At 38.5% G+C, this 20446-nt stretch overlaps 1 long non-coding RNA gene across 1 annotated transcript in view; it reads right to left on the reverse strand.

Annotated features, from left to right (window-relative positions):
• The window catches only part of LOC132343311 (uncharacterized), a 292991-nt gene that overhangs the window by 64925 nt on the left and 207620 nt on the right, over window positions 1–20446 (reverse strand). Inside the window, exon 2 of the long non-coding RNA XR_009492064.1 lies at window positions 2159–2261. This is a non-coding gene — a long non-coding RNA (uncharacterized lncRNA). The remainder of the gene's footprint in view (window positions 1–2158; window positions 2262–20446) is intronic.

A 20446-nucleotide genomic window follows, 5' to 3' on the forward strand; every position in this document is an offset into this window, starting at 1 on the left:
ACACTTAGAGGTGGTTTCTTATTCCAGGTGAATCTAACCTTTCCAGGGTTTCTACCCTTCTCAGTCTCTACTAACTCAGCAGTCACTTCTAACTTCTCTTGATTGCCCTCTGGGCTGCCCTAGAGGTAGTATTAGGAACACTCCATTCTAGCTCGCTTTAGCTTGTGGCCCACTCCAGTCCAGGAAAACATTGCCTCAGCCTTTACATCCAGAACCGAACCTAATGAACCTAGTGAACCTAAAGTCCTCCTTGTTTCATTTGCCGACAGATATCCAATCAAGCTTTCCTGATAATCTCCTTGAATCCCTTCTCTCATAACATAAATGAAGAGGGGCATGCCCCATGGGAAGAGAAACATTCTGAAGGTTTGTAAACTTCATTTTAAACTTCCTACAGTGTCCTCTGTTTCATGACCCACTTGGATATCTTGCAGATATATCTATGTCACCACTAAAACCTCCAGTTTAACATCATTTTTTACATTCAAAAGTCAGTGGGAAATAAGCCACATGTCTTATATAAAAGCTTCAGGTACTTGCAATAGTGAGAACACTTCAATTCTAGCCAACAAAGCAGGGAAGAAATGGGCAAAGTTCAGGAATAAAGCCTGGCTCCTGGGACCAGTTCCATAATGGTCTTCAGGAGATCCCCAAAGTCCTGGCAGCCCCATCCATGCAAGAAAACTCATGCCATATGTAAGAAACCTGCTTCAGAGGCTCGTGTGGGAAATTGGGGGCATAAGTAGCTGGTATTCTAACTAGAATGTTACATTTTCTCTAATTCTTTGTCTAGTATTCCCTGTTAAAGGCCTCATTTCTTCTTTTTCAAAAATTGCACTGAGTACTGAATTTGGTTGACCATGGAGGGCTGATGAGGAAAGAGTGGCTCAGCAGTCACTTAAACAACTTTTTAGCCTCATTAAACTGAATATTTAAGGAGAATCACTTTTTCAGTTGAAGTATTCAGGTAATTATTTTAATTCTCTGTTTCCCTCTACCAGTATGGAACTATCCCAAGCCAACGACCAAGAAAGAAATCTGCAATAGAAATACATCCAATCTTAATAAGATGTGGATAATTAGCTTACAGGATGGAGCCAACATACTTCCCAAATTAACTAATTTTTGCATTCAGCCACAACTCATAAAGCTTCTTTATAATTAGCATTTTCTTGTTTTTAAAATGCTAACAATATACTCAAAGCTGTACAGTTGATAAACCAAGAGGCTGAACTAATGTTTTATGTTCTTTCTTTGGTAGAAAAGTCTACCTTGGGGACCCATAAGGATACGAAATCTTTCTTCCAAAGTAATAAGCTTATAATATTACACAAGATAGGTAAAATATCACAACCACACATATCATATTTCACCAAAGTCCACGTATGCTTGAAAAGGCCTTCACTTTCATCTACTATAGTTATGAAAACCAATAGAATCACTTTGCCTGAATATTCAGTCCTCAATACTTTTTCTTTAGCTAATTATCATTTTAAAAGAATTAGAGGAAAATCTAATCCTTCAATCTAATGTAAGAGAAGATTATAGGGCTTATCAAAAATGACCCTTTAATTTATTAGCAAACTGATGGAGAAATTGGTTGGCCATGCCTTCATCACACGGCTAGACCCTGCAGTTTGAAAATGCAATTAATCTCAGCCACTGTAAAGGTTTAGATGAAAAAACAATCTAGCTTCAGGTGATTTAAACATTCCCTTTCCTCAAAAAGAAATAATTAATGTTCTGTTATACTCAGAATTCAATAAGCAATCAAACTGCTTGGAAATCACATTTGAAGCATTTACAGAAGGATAATTTCATTGAGGTAGCAGTAACCAATTCTAGTTTTCGAGAATACTGTGAAAAGTAAAATAAATGTGTAAAACTTTTATAAAAGATTTTTTCCCAAATAACCTTTGCATAATCACAAAAGTAATGAAAGCAGAGCTTAATTTCCAGGGAGAAAAATTTTGTAGGGAAAGAGGCAGAGTGATGAAAGACGTGCAAGATAGGAAAAAAAAAAGGCAGGAAAAATGATTATTAAATTTGTATTGACATTCTTATGAGTGCTATCACTGAAAGAAGCTAAGCATTCAGCATTGTCATGATTTTCTTTTCACAGCAGTAAGGAGAATGTAGAAAACAGTAACACATTCACCTTAACCTGTTGTTTGCCTTCTGAAAGCAGTCCTCAGAATACCATCCAGCTTCATTTTTCTGGCTTCAACACTTAACATTGGTATTCCAAAAAGGATGTATACCTAAAATCAGAAAAATATATTACTTTTAATTTTGTATTTCTTTACAGTACTGTATCTCAAGTATTAAAGTATGTAAAACTCATCATGTAAATTTGTTAAAAATTATAGGATCTAGCACAAAAATCATCACCAGTCATTACCAAAGATTTTTAATCAATAGGTCTACATTTTAATAAATATGTAATTTTTTCAAAGTTGGAAAAACACTGATCAAATAATTTGAGGTTCTCACTCACATTCTGTAAAGAAAGCTGAGCACCAAAGAATTGATGTTTTTGAACTGCGGTGTTGAAGACTCTTGAGAGTCCCTTAGACAGCAAGATCAAACCAGTCCATCCTAAAGGAAATCAGTCCTGGATATTCATTGGAAGGACTGATGCTGAAGCTGAAACTCCAATACTTTGGCCACCTGCTGCAAAGAACTGACTCATTGGAAAAGACCCTGATGTTGGGAATGACTGAAGGCAGGAGGAAGAGGGGATGACAGAGGACGAGATGGTTGGATGGCATCACTGACTCTGAAGGATGAGTTTGAGTAAACTCTGGGAGTGGGTGATGGACAGGGAGGCCTGGCATGCTGCAGTCCAGGGGGTTGCAAAGAGTTGGATATGACTGAGTGACTGAACTGAACTGAACTGAACTCACATTCTCAAGAAGAAGCTATTGTTATAAAGAATATAATCAACTTTAACCTGTAACATCTTGAAGGAATTGGTATAAGAATTAAACTCATAGGGAGAAGGAAATGGCAAACCACTCCAGTATTCTTGCCTGGAGAATTCCATGGACAGAGGGGCCTGGTGGGCTACTGTCCATGGGGTCACAAAGAGTCAGACATGACTGATCAAATTTCAAAACACATAGAGTTGAAGAACAAGAAGGAGAAAGATAGATACACAGACAGACTGGAATCCAATGGGAAGAAACCCAAAGGCAGATGGGAAGTGAGAAAGGAGACTGAAAAGAAGAGAAAATGGAAAATTTTTAATACGCAAAAGTCGGACATGACTGAGCGACCGAACTGAATTGAACTGAACTGAATTTTAAGCTAAAAAATGGAAAACAATAATTTAACTTTCACATGAAATTGTTTAGTAACACATAGACACTGCCTTTGGCTACTATACAACAATACATAGTCCTTTATGATCTATTTTTTATTCTCTTTATCTCTCTCTCCCATAATCAGTTCACCTGTCTTTCCTCAGCTTTCCTTTTAGGATTTTGTTCACTCTTTCCAGTCATTTTCTCCTGGTCACATTATAAAGTTCCTATTTTATATCGTCTTGCTCCTGTGTCCACCATAAGTACAGGTAGTCACTTTATAGTGTGATTAAAAAGCTTTCTGTCCATATTGGCTTCCCTTCTCCCTCTAGCAGAAATTTTAGAGCTTCTTTCTTTTAGGTTAAGTATTGCCTTATCCCTATCAAGTTCTCTTTTTAAAATCTGTATGCTTCTAGAAGGGATATATACTACCAGATGATCAAATCACTAACAGCTAGAAAGGCTTTTCCCCTGACAGTCAGGAACTGGCAGGCTTGAAAGAATTTGAGCTTCCAACAGACATAAAGGGAAGACATCTTAGCCTAATTTAAAATTTGGAGACATGTCACACGACGTACAAAATACATACTGAGTAATAGATTTTCCATGTTCCATCAATTGTTTTGGACACACTTTTGATTGGTTGGAACAACAAATTTTAACATGACATTTTCCCAGATTTTTTTCCCTAGGCTCGTGGACTCAGAAAAGCTAAAGAAAGAAGTTGAGGAGAACAACAATCCACGAATTAATGGAATTAAACAATGAACTGAAAAATCTCTTAGAAAATAGTTTAAAATACACATACACACACACACAAATACACTAAGGCTAACGACCCTCAGAATTATATACCCCTATCTCAAGCTACCGCACAATTGCACTCATCTCACACGCTAGTAAAGTAATGCTCAAAATTCTCCAAGCCAGCCTTCAGCAATATGTGAATCGTGAACTTCCTGATGTTCAGGCTGGTTTTAGAAAAGGCAGAGGAACCAGAGATCAAATTGCCAACATCTGCTGGATCATGGAAAAAGCAAGAGAGTTCCAGAAAAACATCTATTTCTGCTTTATTGACTATGCCAAAGCCTTTGACTGTGTGGATCACAAGAAACTGTGGAAAATTCTGAAAGAGATGGGAATACCAGACCACCTGATCTGCCTCTTGAGAAATCTGTATGCAGATCAGGAAGCAACAGTTAGAACTGGACATGGAACAACAGACTGGTTCCAAATAAGAAAAGAAGTACATCAAGGCTATATATTGTCACCCTGCTTATTTAACTTCTATGCAGAGTACATCATGAGAAACTCTGGACTGGAAGAAACACAAGCTGGAATCAAGATTGCCGGAAGAAATATCAATAGCCTCAGATATGCAGATGACACCACCCTTATGGCAGTGGTGAGAGAAGAGAAAGAGAAACTAAAAAGCCTCTTGATGAAAGTGAAAGTGGAGAGTGAAAAAGTTGGCTTAAAGCTTAACATTCAGAAAACGAAGATTATGGCATCTGGTCCCATCACTTCATGGGAAATAGATGGGGAAACAGTGGAAACAGTGTCAGACTTTATTTCTGGGGGCTCCAAAATCACTGCAGATGGTGACTGCACCCATGAAATTAAAAGACGCTTACTCCTTGGAAGGAAAGTTATGACCAACCTAGATAAAAAGCAGAGACATTACTTTGCCAACAAAGGTTCATCTAGTCAAGGCTATGGTTTTTCCTGTGGTCATGTATGGATGTGAGAGTTGGACTGTGAAGAAGGCTGAGTGCCGAGGAATTGATGCTTTTGAAGTGTGGTGTTGGAGAAGACTCCTGAGAGTCCCTTGGACTGCAAGGAGATCCAACCAGTCCATTCTGAAGGAGATCAGCCCTGGGATTTCTTTGAAAGGAATGATGCTAAAGCTGAAACTCCAGTACTTTGGCCACCTCATGCGAAGAGTTGACTCATTGGAAAAGACTCTGGTGCTGGGAGGGATTGGGGGCAAGAGGAGAAGGGGACGCCAGAGGATGAGATGGCTGGATGGCATCACTGACTCGAGGGAGTTGGTGATGGACAGAGAGGCCTGGCGTGCTGTGATTCATGGGGTCGCAAAGAGTCGGACACAACTGAGTGACTGATCTGATTTGATCTGCTTTCTTTATCACTTAAAGAATGTTCCAGAAAAGAGCCAAGATGGCGGAGGAGTAGGACGGGGAGAACACTTTCTCCCCCACAAATTCATCAAAAGAGCATTTAAACGTCGAGTAAATTCCACAAAACAACTTCGGAATGCCGGCAGAGGACATCAGGCACCCAGAAAAGCAACCCAACTCTTCGAAAGGAGGTAGGAAAAAATATTAAAGATAAAAAAAAGAGACAAAAGAGGGAGGGACGGAGTTCCATCCCGGGAAGGGAATCTTAAAAAGAGAGAAGTTTCCAAACACCAGGAAACCTTCTCACTCCCGAATCTGTGCCGAGCTTTGGAAGCACAGAGGGCAACATAACAGGGAGAAAAAATAAATAAACAATTAAAACTCTCAGATTGCGAGCCCTACGATAACTCCCCCAGCGGAGAAGCAGCGCAGACGCCTGCATCCGCCATTAGCAAGAGGGGGCTGGGCAGGGAGGCGCGGCGCGGGCTGCATCGCTGTGAGTAAGAATCTGGCCTGAATACCCTGAGCACTATCTGAGCGAAATAATTTGGGCTAGCAAACCAGACTGTGGGATATCTACCACACAAAAAGCCAGCCCTAACCTAAGACCGCCAGGCCCGCGCATGGAACAAAGGACTGAACAGAGATAGCCGGCTGCAGACCTTGCCCCTCCGGTGACAGGCAGCCAGAGCCGGAAGCGGGCAAGCGCAGCCCCAGAGAGACATTATCAATAAAACTGTAAGCAGGCTTCTTTGCTAACTAAAACTTCTTGGGGGTCTGGACGGTCAACATCTGCCTGAGAAGGTGCGCTGGTTTTACACCCAGATAACCGAGTGGTGAGGAGGCGATAAGTCGCAGCATTGGCGCTCGCCAAATACCTCATCACCTGAGCTGCTCGGACCTGGGAAGAGCACAAAACGCAGGCCCAACTGAGTCTGCGCCTCTGAGGACTACCTGAGGGCCTGAACCTGAGCAGCTTGGACCTGGGAGGTGCATGCAACCCAGGGCCGGCCGCGGATTGTTCCCGGCGGAACAACCTAGAGCCCGAGCAGTGTGGGCAGGGTGGCTACACGCGCCGTGCAGACCCAGGGTGGCTGAGGCACTGAGAGCCCACGCCAGTATTATTTGTTTGCAGCATCCCTCCCTCCCTCCCCACAGCGCGACTGAACAAGTAAGCCTAAAAAAAAAAAAAAAAAAAAACAGTGTCCTCCACCGTCCCCTTTGTGTCAGGGCGGAAACCAGATACTGAAGAGACTAGAAAACAGAAGAAGATATAACAGAGGGAAACGCCTTGGAAGCTACAGGCAATAGATGAAAACCCTGTGGTTACTACGGACTACATAGGAAGGGGCCTATAGATCTTGAGAAATATAAGTCTGACCAAGGAACTAGCCAAAAATGAACTGAACCCGCAACACCCACAACAAAACCAAGAAAGTCCTAGATATATTTTTATTATTTTTACGATCATTCTTTTTTTTTAATTAAAAAAAAAATTTTAAGTCCTCTATTGTTCCTTTAATTTTCACTTTTATAACCTATTACTTTGCAAAAAAAAAAAAAAGACCCTATTTTTTTCTTCTTCAGCAAACTTCATATATATATATTTTATAATTTTTTGACCTTGTTTTTTGGTTTTTTTTTGTTTTTTTTTTTCTTCTTTTCTTTAACATTGTATTTTTGAAATTCCAAACTCTACTCTAGATTTTTAATTTTCGCTCTTTGGTATATGTTATCAATTTTGTACCTATAGCTTTTTTTTATATAATTTCTGTGACTTTTTTTTTTCTTCTTCTTCTCTGTTTCTTTCTCTTCTTCTTTTATATAACATTGTATATCTGAAATTCCAAACTCTACTCTAGATTTTTAATTTATGCTTTTTGGTATTTGATATCAATTTTGTACCTGTATTTTCTTTATAATTTTTATGACATTGTTTGTTTTTGTTTGTTTGTTTTCTGTCTTTATTTTTCTTCTCCTTTTTTTTTTTTTTTTAACATTGTATTTCTGAAATTCCAAACTCTACTCTAGATTTTTAATTTTTGCTTTTTGGTATTAGTTATCAATTTTGTACCTGTACTTTCTTTATAATTTTTGCGACCTTGTTTGTTTTTGTTTGTTCATTTTTTCTCTCTTTCTTTTCCTTCTTCTTTTCTTTAACATCGTATTTTTGAAATTCCAAACTCTACTCTAGATTTTTAATTTTTGCTTTTATGTATTTGTTACCAATTTTGTACCTTTAAGAACCCAGTCTTCAGGACCCATTTTTTACTAGGGAGCAAGATTACTGGCTTGACTGCTCTCTCTCCCTTTGGACTCTCCTTTTTCTCCACCAGGTCGCCTGTGTCTCCTCCCTAACCCCTCTCTACTCTACCCAACTCTGTGAATTTCTGTGTGTTCCAGATGGTGGAGAACACTTAGGGATCTGATTACTGGCTGGATCTATCTCCCTCCTTTTCATTCCCCCCTTTTATCCTTCTGGCCACCTCTGTCACCTTCCTCCTTCTTCTCTTCTCTGTATAACTCCGTGAAAATCTCTGAGTGGTCCAGTTGCGGAGTGCACATAAGGAAGTGACTACTGGCTAGCCCACTCTCTCCACTATTGATTCACCTCATCTCATTTGGGTCACCTCTAACTCCCTCCTCCCTCTTCTCTTCTCCATGTAACCCTGTGAACCTCTCTGAGTGACCCTCACTGTAGAGAAACTTTTCATCTTTAATGTAGATGTTTTATCAATGGTGCTGTATAGAAGGAGAAGTTTTGGAACTACTGTAAAAACAAGACCGATAACCGGAAGCAGGAGGCTTAAGTCCAAACCCTGACTCCAGGGAACTTCTGACTCCAGGGAACTCCTGACTCCAAGGAACATTAATTGACAGGAGCTCATCAAATGCCTCCATACCGACACTGAAACCAAGCACCACACAAGGGCCAATAAGTTCCAGGGCAAGACATACCAAGCAAATTCTCCAGCAACAAAGGAACACAGCCCTGAGCTTCAAGATACAGGCTGCCCAAAGTCACCCCAAAACTATAGACATCTCATAACTCATTACTGGACATTTCATTGCACTCCAGAGAGAAGAAATACAGCTCCACCCACCAGAACACCGACACAAGCTTCCCTAACCAGGAAACCTTGACAAGCCACCTGTACAAACACACACACAGTGAGGAAACGCCACAATAAAGAGAACTCCACAAACTGCCAGAATACAGAAAGGACATCCCCAAACTCAGCAATTTAAACAAGATGAAGAGACAGAGGAATACTCAGCAGATAAAGGAACAGGATAAATGCCCACCAAACCAAACAAAAGAGGAAGAGATAGGGAATCTACCTGATAAAGAATTCCGAATAATGATAGTGAAATTGATCCAAAATCTTGAAACTAAAATGGAATCACAGATAAATAGCCTGGAGACAAGGATTGAGAAGATGCAAGAAAGGTTTAACAAGGACCTAGAAGAAATAAAAAAGAGTCAATATATAATGAATAATGCAATAAATGAAATTAAAAACACTCTGGAGGCAACAAATAGTAGAATAACAGAGGCAGAAGACAGGATTAGTGAATTAGAAGATAGAAGGGTAGAAATAAATGAATCAGAGAGGATAAAAGAAAAACGAATTAAAAGAAATGAGGACAATCTCAGAGACCTCCAGGACAATATTAAACGCTACAACATTCAAATCATAGGGGTTCCAGAAGAAGAAGACAAAAAGAAATACCATGAGAAAATACTTGAGGAGATAATAGTGGAAAACTTCCCTAAAATGGGGTAGGAAATAATCACCCAAGTACAAGAAACCCAGAGAGTCCCAAACAGGATAAACCCAAGGAGAAACACCCCAAGACACATATTAATCAAATTAACAAAGATCAAACACAAAGAACAAATATTAAAAGCAGCAAGGGAAAAACAACAAATAACACACAAGGGAATTCCCATAAGGATAACAGCTGATCTTTCAGTAGAAACTCTTCAAGCCAGGAGGGAATGGCAAGACATACTTAAAATGATGAAAGAAAATAACCTACAGCCTAGATTATTGTACCCAGCAAGGATCTCATTCAAGTATGAAGGAGAAATCAAAAGTTTTTCAGACAAGCAAAAGCTGAGAGAATTCAGCACCACCAAACCAGCTCTCCAACAAATACTAAAGGATATTCTCTAGACAGGAAACACAAAAACGGTGTATAAACTCGAACCCAAAACAATAAAGTAAATGGCAACGGGATCATACTTATCAGTAATTACCTTAAACGTAAATGGGTTGAATGCCCCAACCAAAAGACAAAGACTGGCTGAATGGATACAAAAACAAGACCCTTACATATGTTGTCTACAAGAGACCCACCTCAAAACAGGGGACACATACAGACTGAAAGTGAAGGGCTGGAAAAAGATTTTCCATGCAAATAGGGACCAAAAGAAAGCAGGAGTAGCAATACTCATATCAGATAAAATAGACTTTAAAACAAAGGCTGTGAAAAGAGACAAAGAAGGTCACTACATAATGATCAAAGGATCAATCCAAGAAGAAGATATAACAATTATAAATATATATGCACCCAACACGGGAGCACCACAGTACGTAAGACAAATGCTAACAAGTATGAAAGGAGAAATTAACAATAACACAATAATAGTGGGAGACTTTAATACCCCACTTACACCTATGGATAGATCAACTAAACAGAAAATTAACAAGGAAACACAAACTTTAAACGATACAATAGACCAGTTAGACCTAATTGATATCTATAGGACATTTCATCCCAAAACAATGAATTTCACCTTTTTCTCAAGTGCACATGGAACCTTCTCCAGGATAGATCACATCCTGGGCCATAAAGCTAGCCTTGGTAAATTCAAAAAAAATAGAAATCATTCCAAGCATTTTTTCTGACCACAATGCAGTAAGATTAGATCTCAATTACAGGAGAAAAACTATTAAAAATTCCAACATATGGAGGCTGAACAACTCGCTGCTGAATAACCAACAAATCACAGAAGAAATCAAAAAAGAAATCAAAATTTGCATAGAAACAAATGAAAATGAAAACACAACAACCCAAAACCTGTGGGACACGGTAAAAGCAGTCCTAAGGGGAAAGTTCATAGCAATACAGGCACACCTCAAGAAACAAGAAAAAAGTCAAATAAATAACCTAACTCTACACCTAAAGCAACTAGAAAAGGAAGAAATGAAGAACCCCAGGGTTAGTAGAAGGAAAGAAATCTTAAAAATTAGAGCAGAAATAAATGCAAAAGAAACAAAAGAGACCATAGCAAAAATCAACAAAACCAAAAGCTGGTTCTTTGAAAGGATAAATAAAATTGACAAACCATTAGCCAGACTCATCAAGAAACAAAGGGAGAAAAATCAAATCAACAAAATTAGAAACGAAAATGGAGAGATCACAACAGACAACACAGAAATACAAAGGATCATAAGAGACTACTATCAACAATTATATGCCAATAAAATGGACAATGAGGAAGAAATGGACAAATTCTTAGAAAAGTACAACTTTCCAAAACTCGACCAGGAAGAAATAGAAAATCTTAACAGACCCATCACAAGCACAGAAATTGAAACTGTAATCAAAAATCTTCCAGCAAACAAAAGCCCCGGTCCAGACGGCTTCACAGCTGAATTCTACCAAAAATTTAGAGAAGAGCTAACACCTATCCTTCTCAAACTCTTCCAAAAAATTGCAGAGGAAGGTAAACTTCCAAACTCATTCTATGAGGCCACCATCACCCTAATACCAAAACCTGACAAAGATGCCACAAAAAAAGAAAACTACAGGCCAATATCACTGATGAACATAGATGCAAAAATCCTTAACAAAATTCTAGCAATCAGAATCCAACAACACATTAAAAAGAGCATACACCATGATCAAGTGGGCTTTATCCCAGGGATGCAAGGATTCTTCAATATCCGCAAATCAATCAATGTAATACACCACATTAACAAATTGAAAAATAAAAACCATATGATTATCTCAATAGATGCAGAGAAAGCCTTTGACAAAATTCAACACCCATTTATGATAAAAACTCTCCAGAAAGCAGGAATAGAAGGAACATACCTCAACATAATAAAAGCTATATATGACAAACCCACAGCAAACATTATCCTCAATGGTGAAAAATTGAAAGCATTTCCTCTAAAGTCAGCAACAAGACAAGGGTGCCCACTTTCACCATTACTATTCAACATAGTTTTGGAAGTTTTGGCCACAGCAATCAGAGAGAAAAAGAAATAAAAGGAATCCAAATTGGAAAAGAAGAAGTAAAACTCTCACTATTTGCAGATGACATGATCCTCTACATAGAAAACCCTAAAGATTCCACCAGAAAATTACTAGAAATAATCAATGACTATAGTAAAGTTGCAGGATATAAAATCAACACACAGAAATCCCTTGCATTCCTATACACTAATAATGAGAAAACAGAAAGAGAAATTAAGGAAACAATTCCATTCACCATTGCAACGGAAAGAATAAAATACTTAGGAATATATCTACCTAAAGAAACTAAAGACCTATATATAGAAAACTATAAAACACTGATGAAAGAAATCAAAGAGGACACTAATAGATGGAGAAATATACCATGTTCATGGATTGGAAGAATCAATATAGTGAAAATGAGTATACTACCCAAAGCAATTTATAGATTCAACACAATCCCTATCAAGCTACCAACAGTATTCTTCACAGAGCTAGAACAAATAATTTCACAATTTGTATGGAAATACAAAAAACCTCGAATAGCCAAAGCGATCTTGAGAAAGAAGAATGGAACTGGAGGAATCAACCTACCTGACTTCAGGCTCTACTACAAAGCCACAGTTATCAAGACAGTATGGTACTGGCACAAAGACAGAAATATAGATCAATGGAATAAAATAGAAAGCCCAGAGATAAATCCACGCACATATGGACACCTTATCTTTGACAAAGGAGGCAAGAATATACAATGGAGTAAAGACAATCTCTTTAACAAGTGGTGCTGGGAAATCTGGTCAACCACTTGTAAAAGAATGAAACTAGACCACTTTCTAACACCATACACAAAAATAAACTCAAAATGGATTAAAGATCTAAACGTAAGACCAGAAACTATAAAACTCCTAGAGGAGAACATAGGCAAAACACTCTCTGACATACATCACAGCAGGATCCTCTATGACCCACCTCCCAGAATATTGGAAATAAAAGCAAAAATAAACAAATGGGACCTAATTAACCTTAAAAGCTTCTGCACATCAAAGGAAACTATTAGCAAGGTGAAAAGACAGCCTTCAGAATGGGAGAAAATAATAGCAAATGAAGCAACCGACAAACAACTAATCTCAAAAATATACAAGCAACTCCTACAGCTCAACTCCAGAAAAATAAATGACCCAATCAAAAAATGGGCCAAAGAACTAAATAGACATTTCTCCAAAGAAGACATACAGATGGCTAACAAACACATGAAAAGATGCTCAACATCACTCATTATCAGAGAAATGCAAATCAAAACCACTATGAGGTACCATTTCACACCAGTCAGAATGGCTGCGATCCAAAAGTCTACAAATAATAAATGCTGGAGAGGGTGTGGAGAAAAGGGAACCCTCTTACACTGTTGGTGGGAATGCAAACTAGTACAGCCACTATGGAGAACAGTGTGGAGATTCCTTAAAAAACTGGAAATAGAACTGCCTTATGATCCAGCAATCCCACTGCTGGGCATATACACTGAGGAAACCAGAAGGGAAAGAGACACGTGTACCCCAATGTTCATCGCAGCACTGTTTATAACAGCCAGGACATGGAAGCAACCTAGATGTCCATCAGCAGATGAATGGATAAGAAAGCTGTGGTACATATACACAATGGAGTATTACTCAGCCATTAAAAAGAATACATTTGAATCAGTTCTAATGAGGTGGATGAAACTGGAGCCTATTATACAGAGTGAAGTAAGCCAGAAGGAAAAACATAAATACAGTATACTAATGCATATATATGGAATTTAGAAAGATTTTAACAATAACCCGGTGTACAAGACAGCAAAAGAGACACTGATGTATAGAACAGTCTTATGGACTCTGTGGGAGAGGGAAAGGGTGGGAAGATTTGGGAGAATGACATTGAAACATGTAAAATATCATGTAAGAAATGAGTTGCCAGTCCAGGTTCGATGCACGATACTGGATGCTTGGGGCTAGTGCACTGGGACGACCCAGAGGGATGGTATGGGGAGGGAGGAGGGAGGAGGGTTCAGGATGGGGAACACATGTATACCTGTGGCAGATTCATTTGATATTTGGCAAAACTAATACAGTTATGTAAAGTTTAAAAATAAAATAAAATTTAAAAAAAAAAAAAAGAATGTTCCAAAACCTACCTTAATAAAAGCCCAATACAGGGTCATATTAGGTGATAATCATTGTTGGGAAATCTTTTCAAGTATCAACTAAAAATTCCTCATGTCATGACTTAATTGCTTTTCTGTTCATTTTCTGCATAGTGAAAATGAATAGCTAATCATAATCTGTCATTTAACACTTTTCCTTAGTCTGTACTTAGGTACAGAGTCTATCTTTGTGTTTGTTTCCTATTGAAAGGTTGTTGCTGAACCACGAAAGATGCTGGGATTCTTGGCCTCCAGAGGAGAAGAATTCAATTGGGCCAGAGACAAGGCTTGATGGCTCATAGCTTTTGTGTAATAAAGTTTTATTAAAGTATAAAAGACGCGAAGGCCCGCGGCGGGTGTTGACTCGATGTGATTTCTGCCCAGTGCTCTGAATGTCAAAGTGAAGAAATTCAATGAAGCGCAGGTAAACGGCGGGAGTAACTATAACTCTCTTAAGGTAGCCAAATGCCTCGTCATCTAATTAGTGATGCGCATGAATGGATGAAGGAGATTCCCACTGTCCCTACCTACTATCCAGCGAAACCACAGCCAAGGGAACGGGCTTGGCGGAATCAGCAGGGAAAGAAGACCCTGTTGAGTTTGACTCTAGTCTGGCACAGTGAAGAGACATGAGAGGTGTAGAATAAGTGGGAGGCCTCTGGCGCCCCCTCGTTTCCCGCGAGGGGGCGGGGCAGGGTCTGCTGGCCTTGTGGGCCGCCGGTGAAATACCACTACTCTGATCGTTTTTTCACTGACCCGGTGAGGTGGGGGGGGGGGGGGCGAGCCCCAAGGGGCTCTCGCTTCTGGCGCCAAGCGCCCGGCCGCGCACAGCAAAAATAAACAAATGGGACCTAATTAAACTTAAAAGCTTCTGCACATCAAAGGAAACTATAAGCAAGGTGAAAAGACAGCCTTCAGAATGGGAGAAAATAATAGCAAGTGAAGCAACTGACAAACACTAATCTCAAAAATATACAAGCAACTCCTACAGCTCAATTCCAAAAAAATAAATGACCCAATCAAAAAATGGGCCAAAGAACTAAATAGACATTTCTCCAAAGAAGACATACAGATGGCTAACAAACACATGAAAAGATGCTCAACATCACTCATTATCAGAGAAATGCAAATCAAAACCACTATGAGGTACCATTTCACGCCAGTCAGAATGGCTGCGATCCAAAAGTCTACAAGCAATAAATGCTGGAGAGGGTGTGGAGAAAAGGGAACCCTCTTACACTGTTGGTGGGAATGCAAACTAGTACAGCCACTATGGAGAACAGTGTGGAGATTCCTTAAAAAACTGGAAATAGAACTGCCTTATGACCCAGCAATCCCACTGCTGGGCATACACACTGAGGAAACCAGAAGGGAAAGGGACACGTGTACCCCAGTGTTCATCGCAGCACTGTTTATAATAGCTAGGACATGGAAGCAACCTAGATGAATGGATAAGAAAGCTGTGGTACATATACACAATGGAGTATTACTCAGTCATTAAAAAGAATACATTTGAATCAGTTCTAATGAGGTGGATGAAACTGGAGCCTATTATACAGAGTGAAGTAAGCCAGAAAGAAAAACACCAATACAGTATACTAATGCATATATATGGAATTTAGAAAGATGGTAACAATAACCCTGTATACAAGACAGCAAAAGAGACACTGATGTATAGAACAGTCTTATGGACTCTGTGGGAGAGGGAGAGGGTGGGAAGATTTGGGAGAATGGCATTGAAACATGTAGAATATCATGTATGAAACGAGTCGCCAGTCCAGGTTCGATGCACGATACTGGATGCATGGGACTGGTGCACTGGGATGACCCAGAGGGATGGTATGGGGAGGGAGGAGGGAGGAGGGTTCAGGATGGGGAACACATGTATACCTGTGGTGGACTCATTTCAATATTTGGCAAGGTAATACCAATACAATGGTATTTGTACATTACAATTGTACAATATATTGTACAGTATATTGTACAATACAATACAATACATTTGGCAATGTAAAACCAATACAATTTTGTAAAGTTTAAAAATAAAACTAAAAAAAGAAAAAAAAAAGTATAAAAGAGATAGAGAAAGCTTCTGACATAGACATCAGAAGCGGGCAAAAAGAATACCCCCTTGATAGTGTTAGCAATGGAGTTATATACCTTTTAATTAGTTATTACAATGAATCAAAAGAATGTATCAAGTTTGTGAAAATTTTACCAGACCCATTCCCACAATTTACATTTTAGGATAACAAGATTAGAATTTAACAAAGGAAAGATCCTACCAGATCCACTCCCATAATATACATTCTAAAATATCAGGATTAGTCAGAAGGTTTTCAGGAAGGAGAAACTGTCCTCAAGCAAGATACATTGTTGTTATATAATCCCTGCTGCTGCTACTGCTGCTAAGTTGCTTCAGTTGTGTCCGACTCTGTGCGACCCCACAGCCAGCAGCCCACCAGGCTCCGCAGTCCCTGGGATTCTCCAGGCAAGAACACTGGAGTGGGTTGCCATTTCCTTCTCCAATGCATGAAAGTGAAAAGTGAAAGTGAAGTCACTCAGTCGTGTCTGACTCTTATCGACCCCATGGACTGCAGCCTACCAGGCTCCTCAGTCCATAGGATTTTCCAGGCAAGAGCACTGGAGTGGGGTGCCATTGCCTTCTCCTATAATCCCTAGTACAGAGTTTAAACTGAGTTGTGTAATTGACTAAGACTAAGGAATGTAGACAAAAAAAGTTTGTCCTTTCCACCTCCTTGAGAATTCCAGACCCGTATCTCCACTTTGAGAGTCCTAGACCCCTTTCTCCTCCTTGGAGACCCTGGACTTCTTTTCAATCTGCCTAGGAATTGACTCTCTCACTATTTGGTGATTTATGCAATGATTCAGCAAAAGTCCTCCTAAGAATTTTTATTACTTCTCCTACCTTACAACCATTCACAACCAGAATCATTATTAAAGCTCATCTTCATATACTGCTCATATTTTCAGGGAAACTTCTTCAGCATTTAAAAAATATTTTTAATACTTAGCACTTAAGGAACAATATTTTTCAATATAACTATAGAAACAGAAAATGATTAAAGTTTAAATTCATTAGGCATTCAATAAATGCTTATTGAATTTAGCTGAAGTGTCATGAATTTTTCTATTTTTAATCTTCACTATGATTTATTTTCTATTTTCACTTATTATGAGAAAACATTTCCATATTCCAATAGTTAGATGTAATTTTTTCCTCCCTTGGATAATTCTTTATTCCTTGTTATTATGTGTAATGTTTCAAACTAAAGTGTTCTTATTGCAAGTCTCTTGTCTCCGTGTATCTTTTTTCTCACAATGAATAAACATATTAAATTTCTTCTCCTCTTAACAGAAACTCTTACCACCTAAGTGACTTACAGGAACATTCTGAAGATTGATAAGGCCATGAATAAAACACTTGAAATTCCTTGCTTTTGGTTTTAAAAGATGACTGTATAATGAAAGATAGTAGTGTTGCATTTGTTTTTCTCTTTTTCTAAACATCCTACAATAATCCCTTGAAGAATTATTTTCTCTCTTTTGTCCTTGTAATAAAATTAGGAGAAAATATGAGCTTGATAGAATACACATGCCTTTTAATAAGAGTCCATTCATTTCTATTCAGTAGAAAAGATAGGCTTACCATTGTCCATTCAGATAACAACTAAATGGGGCATGACCAGACCAACTGATTTCAAATTCAGATAGAGCAGTTTAATGGTATGTCTCAGCAGTTGGCTTTTTCATAACTAGCCCATCAACCAATGGAACAGAGTAAATGCTTTCTTTTTAAAATCAGAATTATAAAACTCTCTTGCTAGGAAATCAGAGACTTTCAGGTAGTTTTTGTATTCTTGTCTGTATTGCCTCTCCACTTACACAATTTCCGATGGGTATTTCTCTGTCATTTGCATGTGTGATATAACAAGACTAGACTTGACAACAGTAACCTGCATCCAAATAAAAAAAGTAAAGCGAGTCCACACCGCTTACCAACTGAGTAATCTTGAGCAAGTGTTCCTAAATCTAAATTCCCTTGTACGAAGTAGAATAGGTTTATGAGAGAATGGAATTAGAAAATATATGTAAAGACACTGTATACATTTTAAATTGCTTTATATGTTTAAGATATTGTGATACTAGCCTATCTAGGTTTATTGACACTTTACAATTTTATTTTTCAATTACCTCATAATTCTCATAGAACAAACAAGTGCAGGAAGAAAGTCATTGCCAAACTGAATATTTTGTTTGGTAAATATTCCCTTTTACCCAGCCTTGATCGACAAGTAGATCTAAAGACACTGTGATTTTACAATGGGTTTAAAATACCTCTTAATATCTCACACATTCCTTCCAATGCATTAACCAACTGCCCTGTGTCTGTTGACCCCTCCACTGGCTAGTCCTGGTCCTTCCACCTAGAATGTCTTTCCAGGCCTATTGAAATCCTACTAATTCTTCAAAGACTAGAATAAAAATCACCTCCTCCATTAAATGATCCTCAATTCCTCAAATTAAATTTTTCAAATTTCTTTTTGTTCTTCTAGCATACTTCTCTTCATATTACATGTACTCCAGTCTCCTCTTAAAAGACTGTAACCAAAGTGAATTGAAGAAAGGAATTATCTTTTATTCATTGCTGGATCTTAGTGCCAAATAGAGGAACTTGAATGTGAAGTTTATTGAACAACTCTCTGTTACTCTTATCATCTGTGTCACACAAATTAGTCTTTAATTTGTTTTCACTGCAGCTGCTAAACAAAAACATGTAAGCAGATAATTTTTCACTGCCTGTAAATCCAATTTAAATGCTTCAGTCTTTTACTCAAGACTTTGCATTACTAGCCATTGCTCCCTCCCATGGAGAAGGCAATGGCACCCCACTCCAGTACTCTTACCTGGCAAATCCCATGGACGGAGGAGCCTGGTGGGCTGCCATCTATGGGGTCGCACGGAGTTGGAAACGACTGAAGCGATGCAGCAGCAGCAGCAGCAGCAGCCACAGCTCCCTCCCGTCTTTCTTAACTCCTGACATGTAACTTATCCCAGTGTTCCTCCTCCTTGACATCCCAGAGTTTTTAAATTCCAGTCTTTACCTGCATCCCATGAAATATCCTTCTTTACCAATGGTTTTAGGATCTAACGTAAAAGTTTCCTCCTCCAAGAAGTGTGGAGAAAAAGGGAACCCTCCTACACTGTTGGTGGGAATGTAAGCTGGTGCAGCTACTAGGGAGAACAGTATGGAGTTTTCTTCAGAACTAAAAACAGAGTTACCATATGATCCAGTAACACCACTCCTGGGTGTATATCCCAAGAAAACTCTCATTTGAAAAGATACGTGCATCCTGAAGTTCATTGCAGCACTATTTACAATAGCCAAGACATGGAAGCAACCTAAATGTCCATCAACAGAAGAATGGATAAAGAATATGTGGCACAGATATACAGTGGAATAATACTCGGCCTTTGAAAGAATGAAATAAATGTCACTTGCAGCAACACGGATGGACCTAGAGATTATTGTACTAAGTGAAGCAGTTTTAGGGAAAGACAAATATCATATGATATCACTTATATGTGGTATTTAAAAATAATGAAACAATAAACTTATTTACAAAACAGAAACAGATTTACAGACAGAAAGCAAACATGATGACCAAAGGGGAAAGGGAGGATGGAGGGACAAATTAGGAATTTGGGATTAGCAGATATAAACTATATATATAGAACTGATTAAAAAAATCAAGGTTTTACTGTATAGCATAAGGAACTATATTTAATATCCTGTAATAAACTATAAAGGAATAGAATCTGAACCACTTTGCTGTATACCAGAAACTAACATAGTAAATCAACTATACATCGATAAAAAAAAAAAAAGTTTGCTCCTCCAAGAAGCCTTATCTGATTAATCTTTCCATGTAGTTCCAAGCTCTCAGACACTAGGGCAGTATCGTCATGAAGTGAAGGAGAATGTATGACTCCGCACTAGAAATGAATTAGGATATACTGCCTAAAAGAAAAACTGCCTTAAGGCAATTTATCAGTACCTTTCAGAGTTAGTTTCTAAAGCATAAAACTAACAACTGCAGAGAGTTATTTTTTTAACAGTATATACACACAAACATTTTTCATCCTTACATTTTTGTGTGTGTGAATAGTGTATCTTCAGAGCAGACAGTTTTGCATGATGCCAAGGGTTACACCATGAAGACAAAATGTACAAGCAACTCCTGTTTATTTATCATAATGTCTTCCTGGAAATCATTTTGTAAACTAGACTGCCATAATGTGAATCAGAATTGTTCATTGAAAGTCTATCACATCAGTAATGAACTTCAACAAAGAACCCCAACAAAGAACCCCAAATCAAGTAAGTCATAGATAATGATACTTTAAAGATGCATTAAGAAATATAAAGTTCTTGGGAATTTCCTGGCTGTCCAATGGTTAGGATTCAGCACTTTCACTGCTATGGCCCTACGTTCAATCCCTGGTGAGGGAACTACAATTCTGCAAGCTGTGCAGCCAAAAAAATTATT

This window comes from Bos taurus, chromosome 21 (assembly GCF_002263795.3).
Source record: "Bos taurus isolate L1 Dominette 01449 registration number 42190680 breed Hereford chromosome 21, ARS-UCD2.0, whole genome shotgun sequence".
Taxonomy (NCBI): Eukaryota; Metazoa; Chordata; class Mammalia; order Artiodactyla; family Bovidae; genus Bos; species Bos taurus.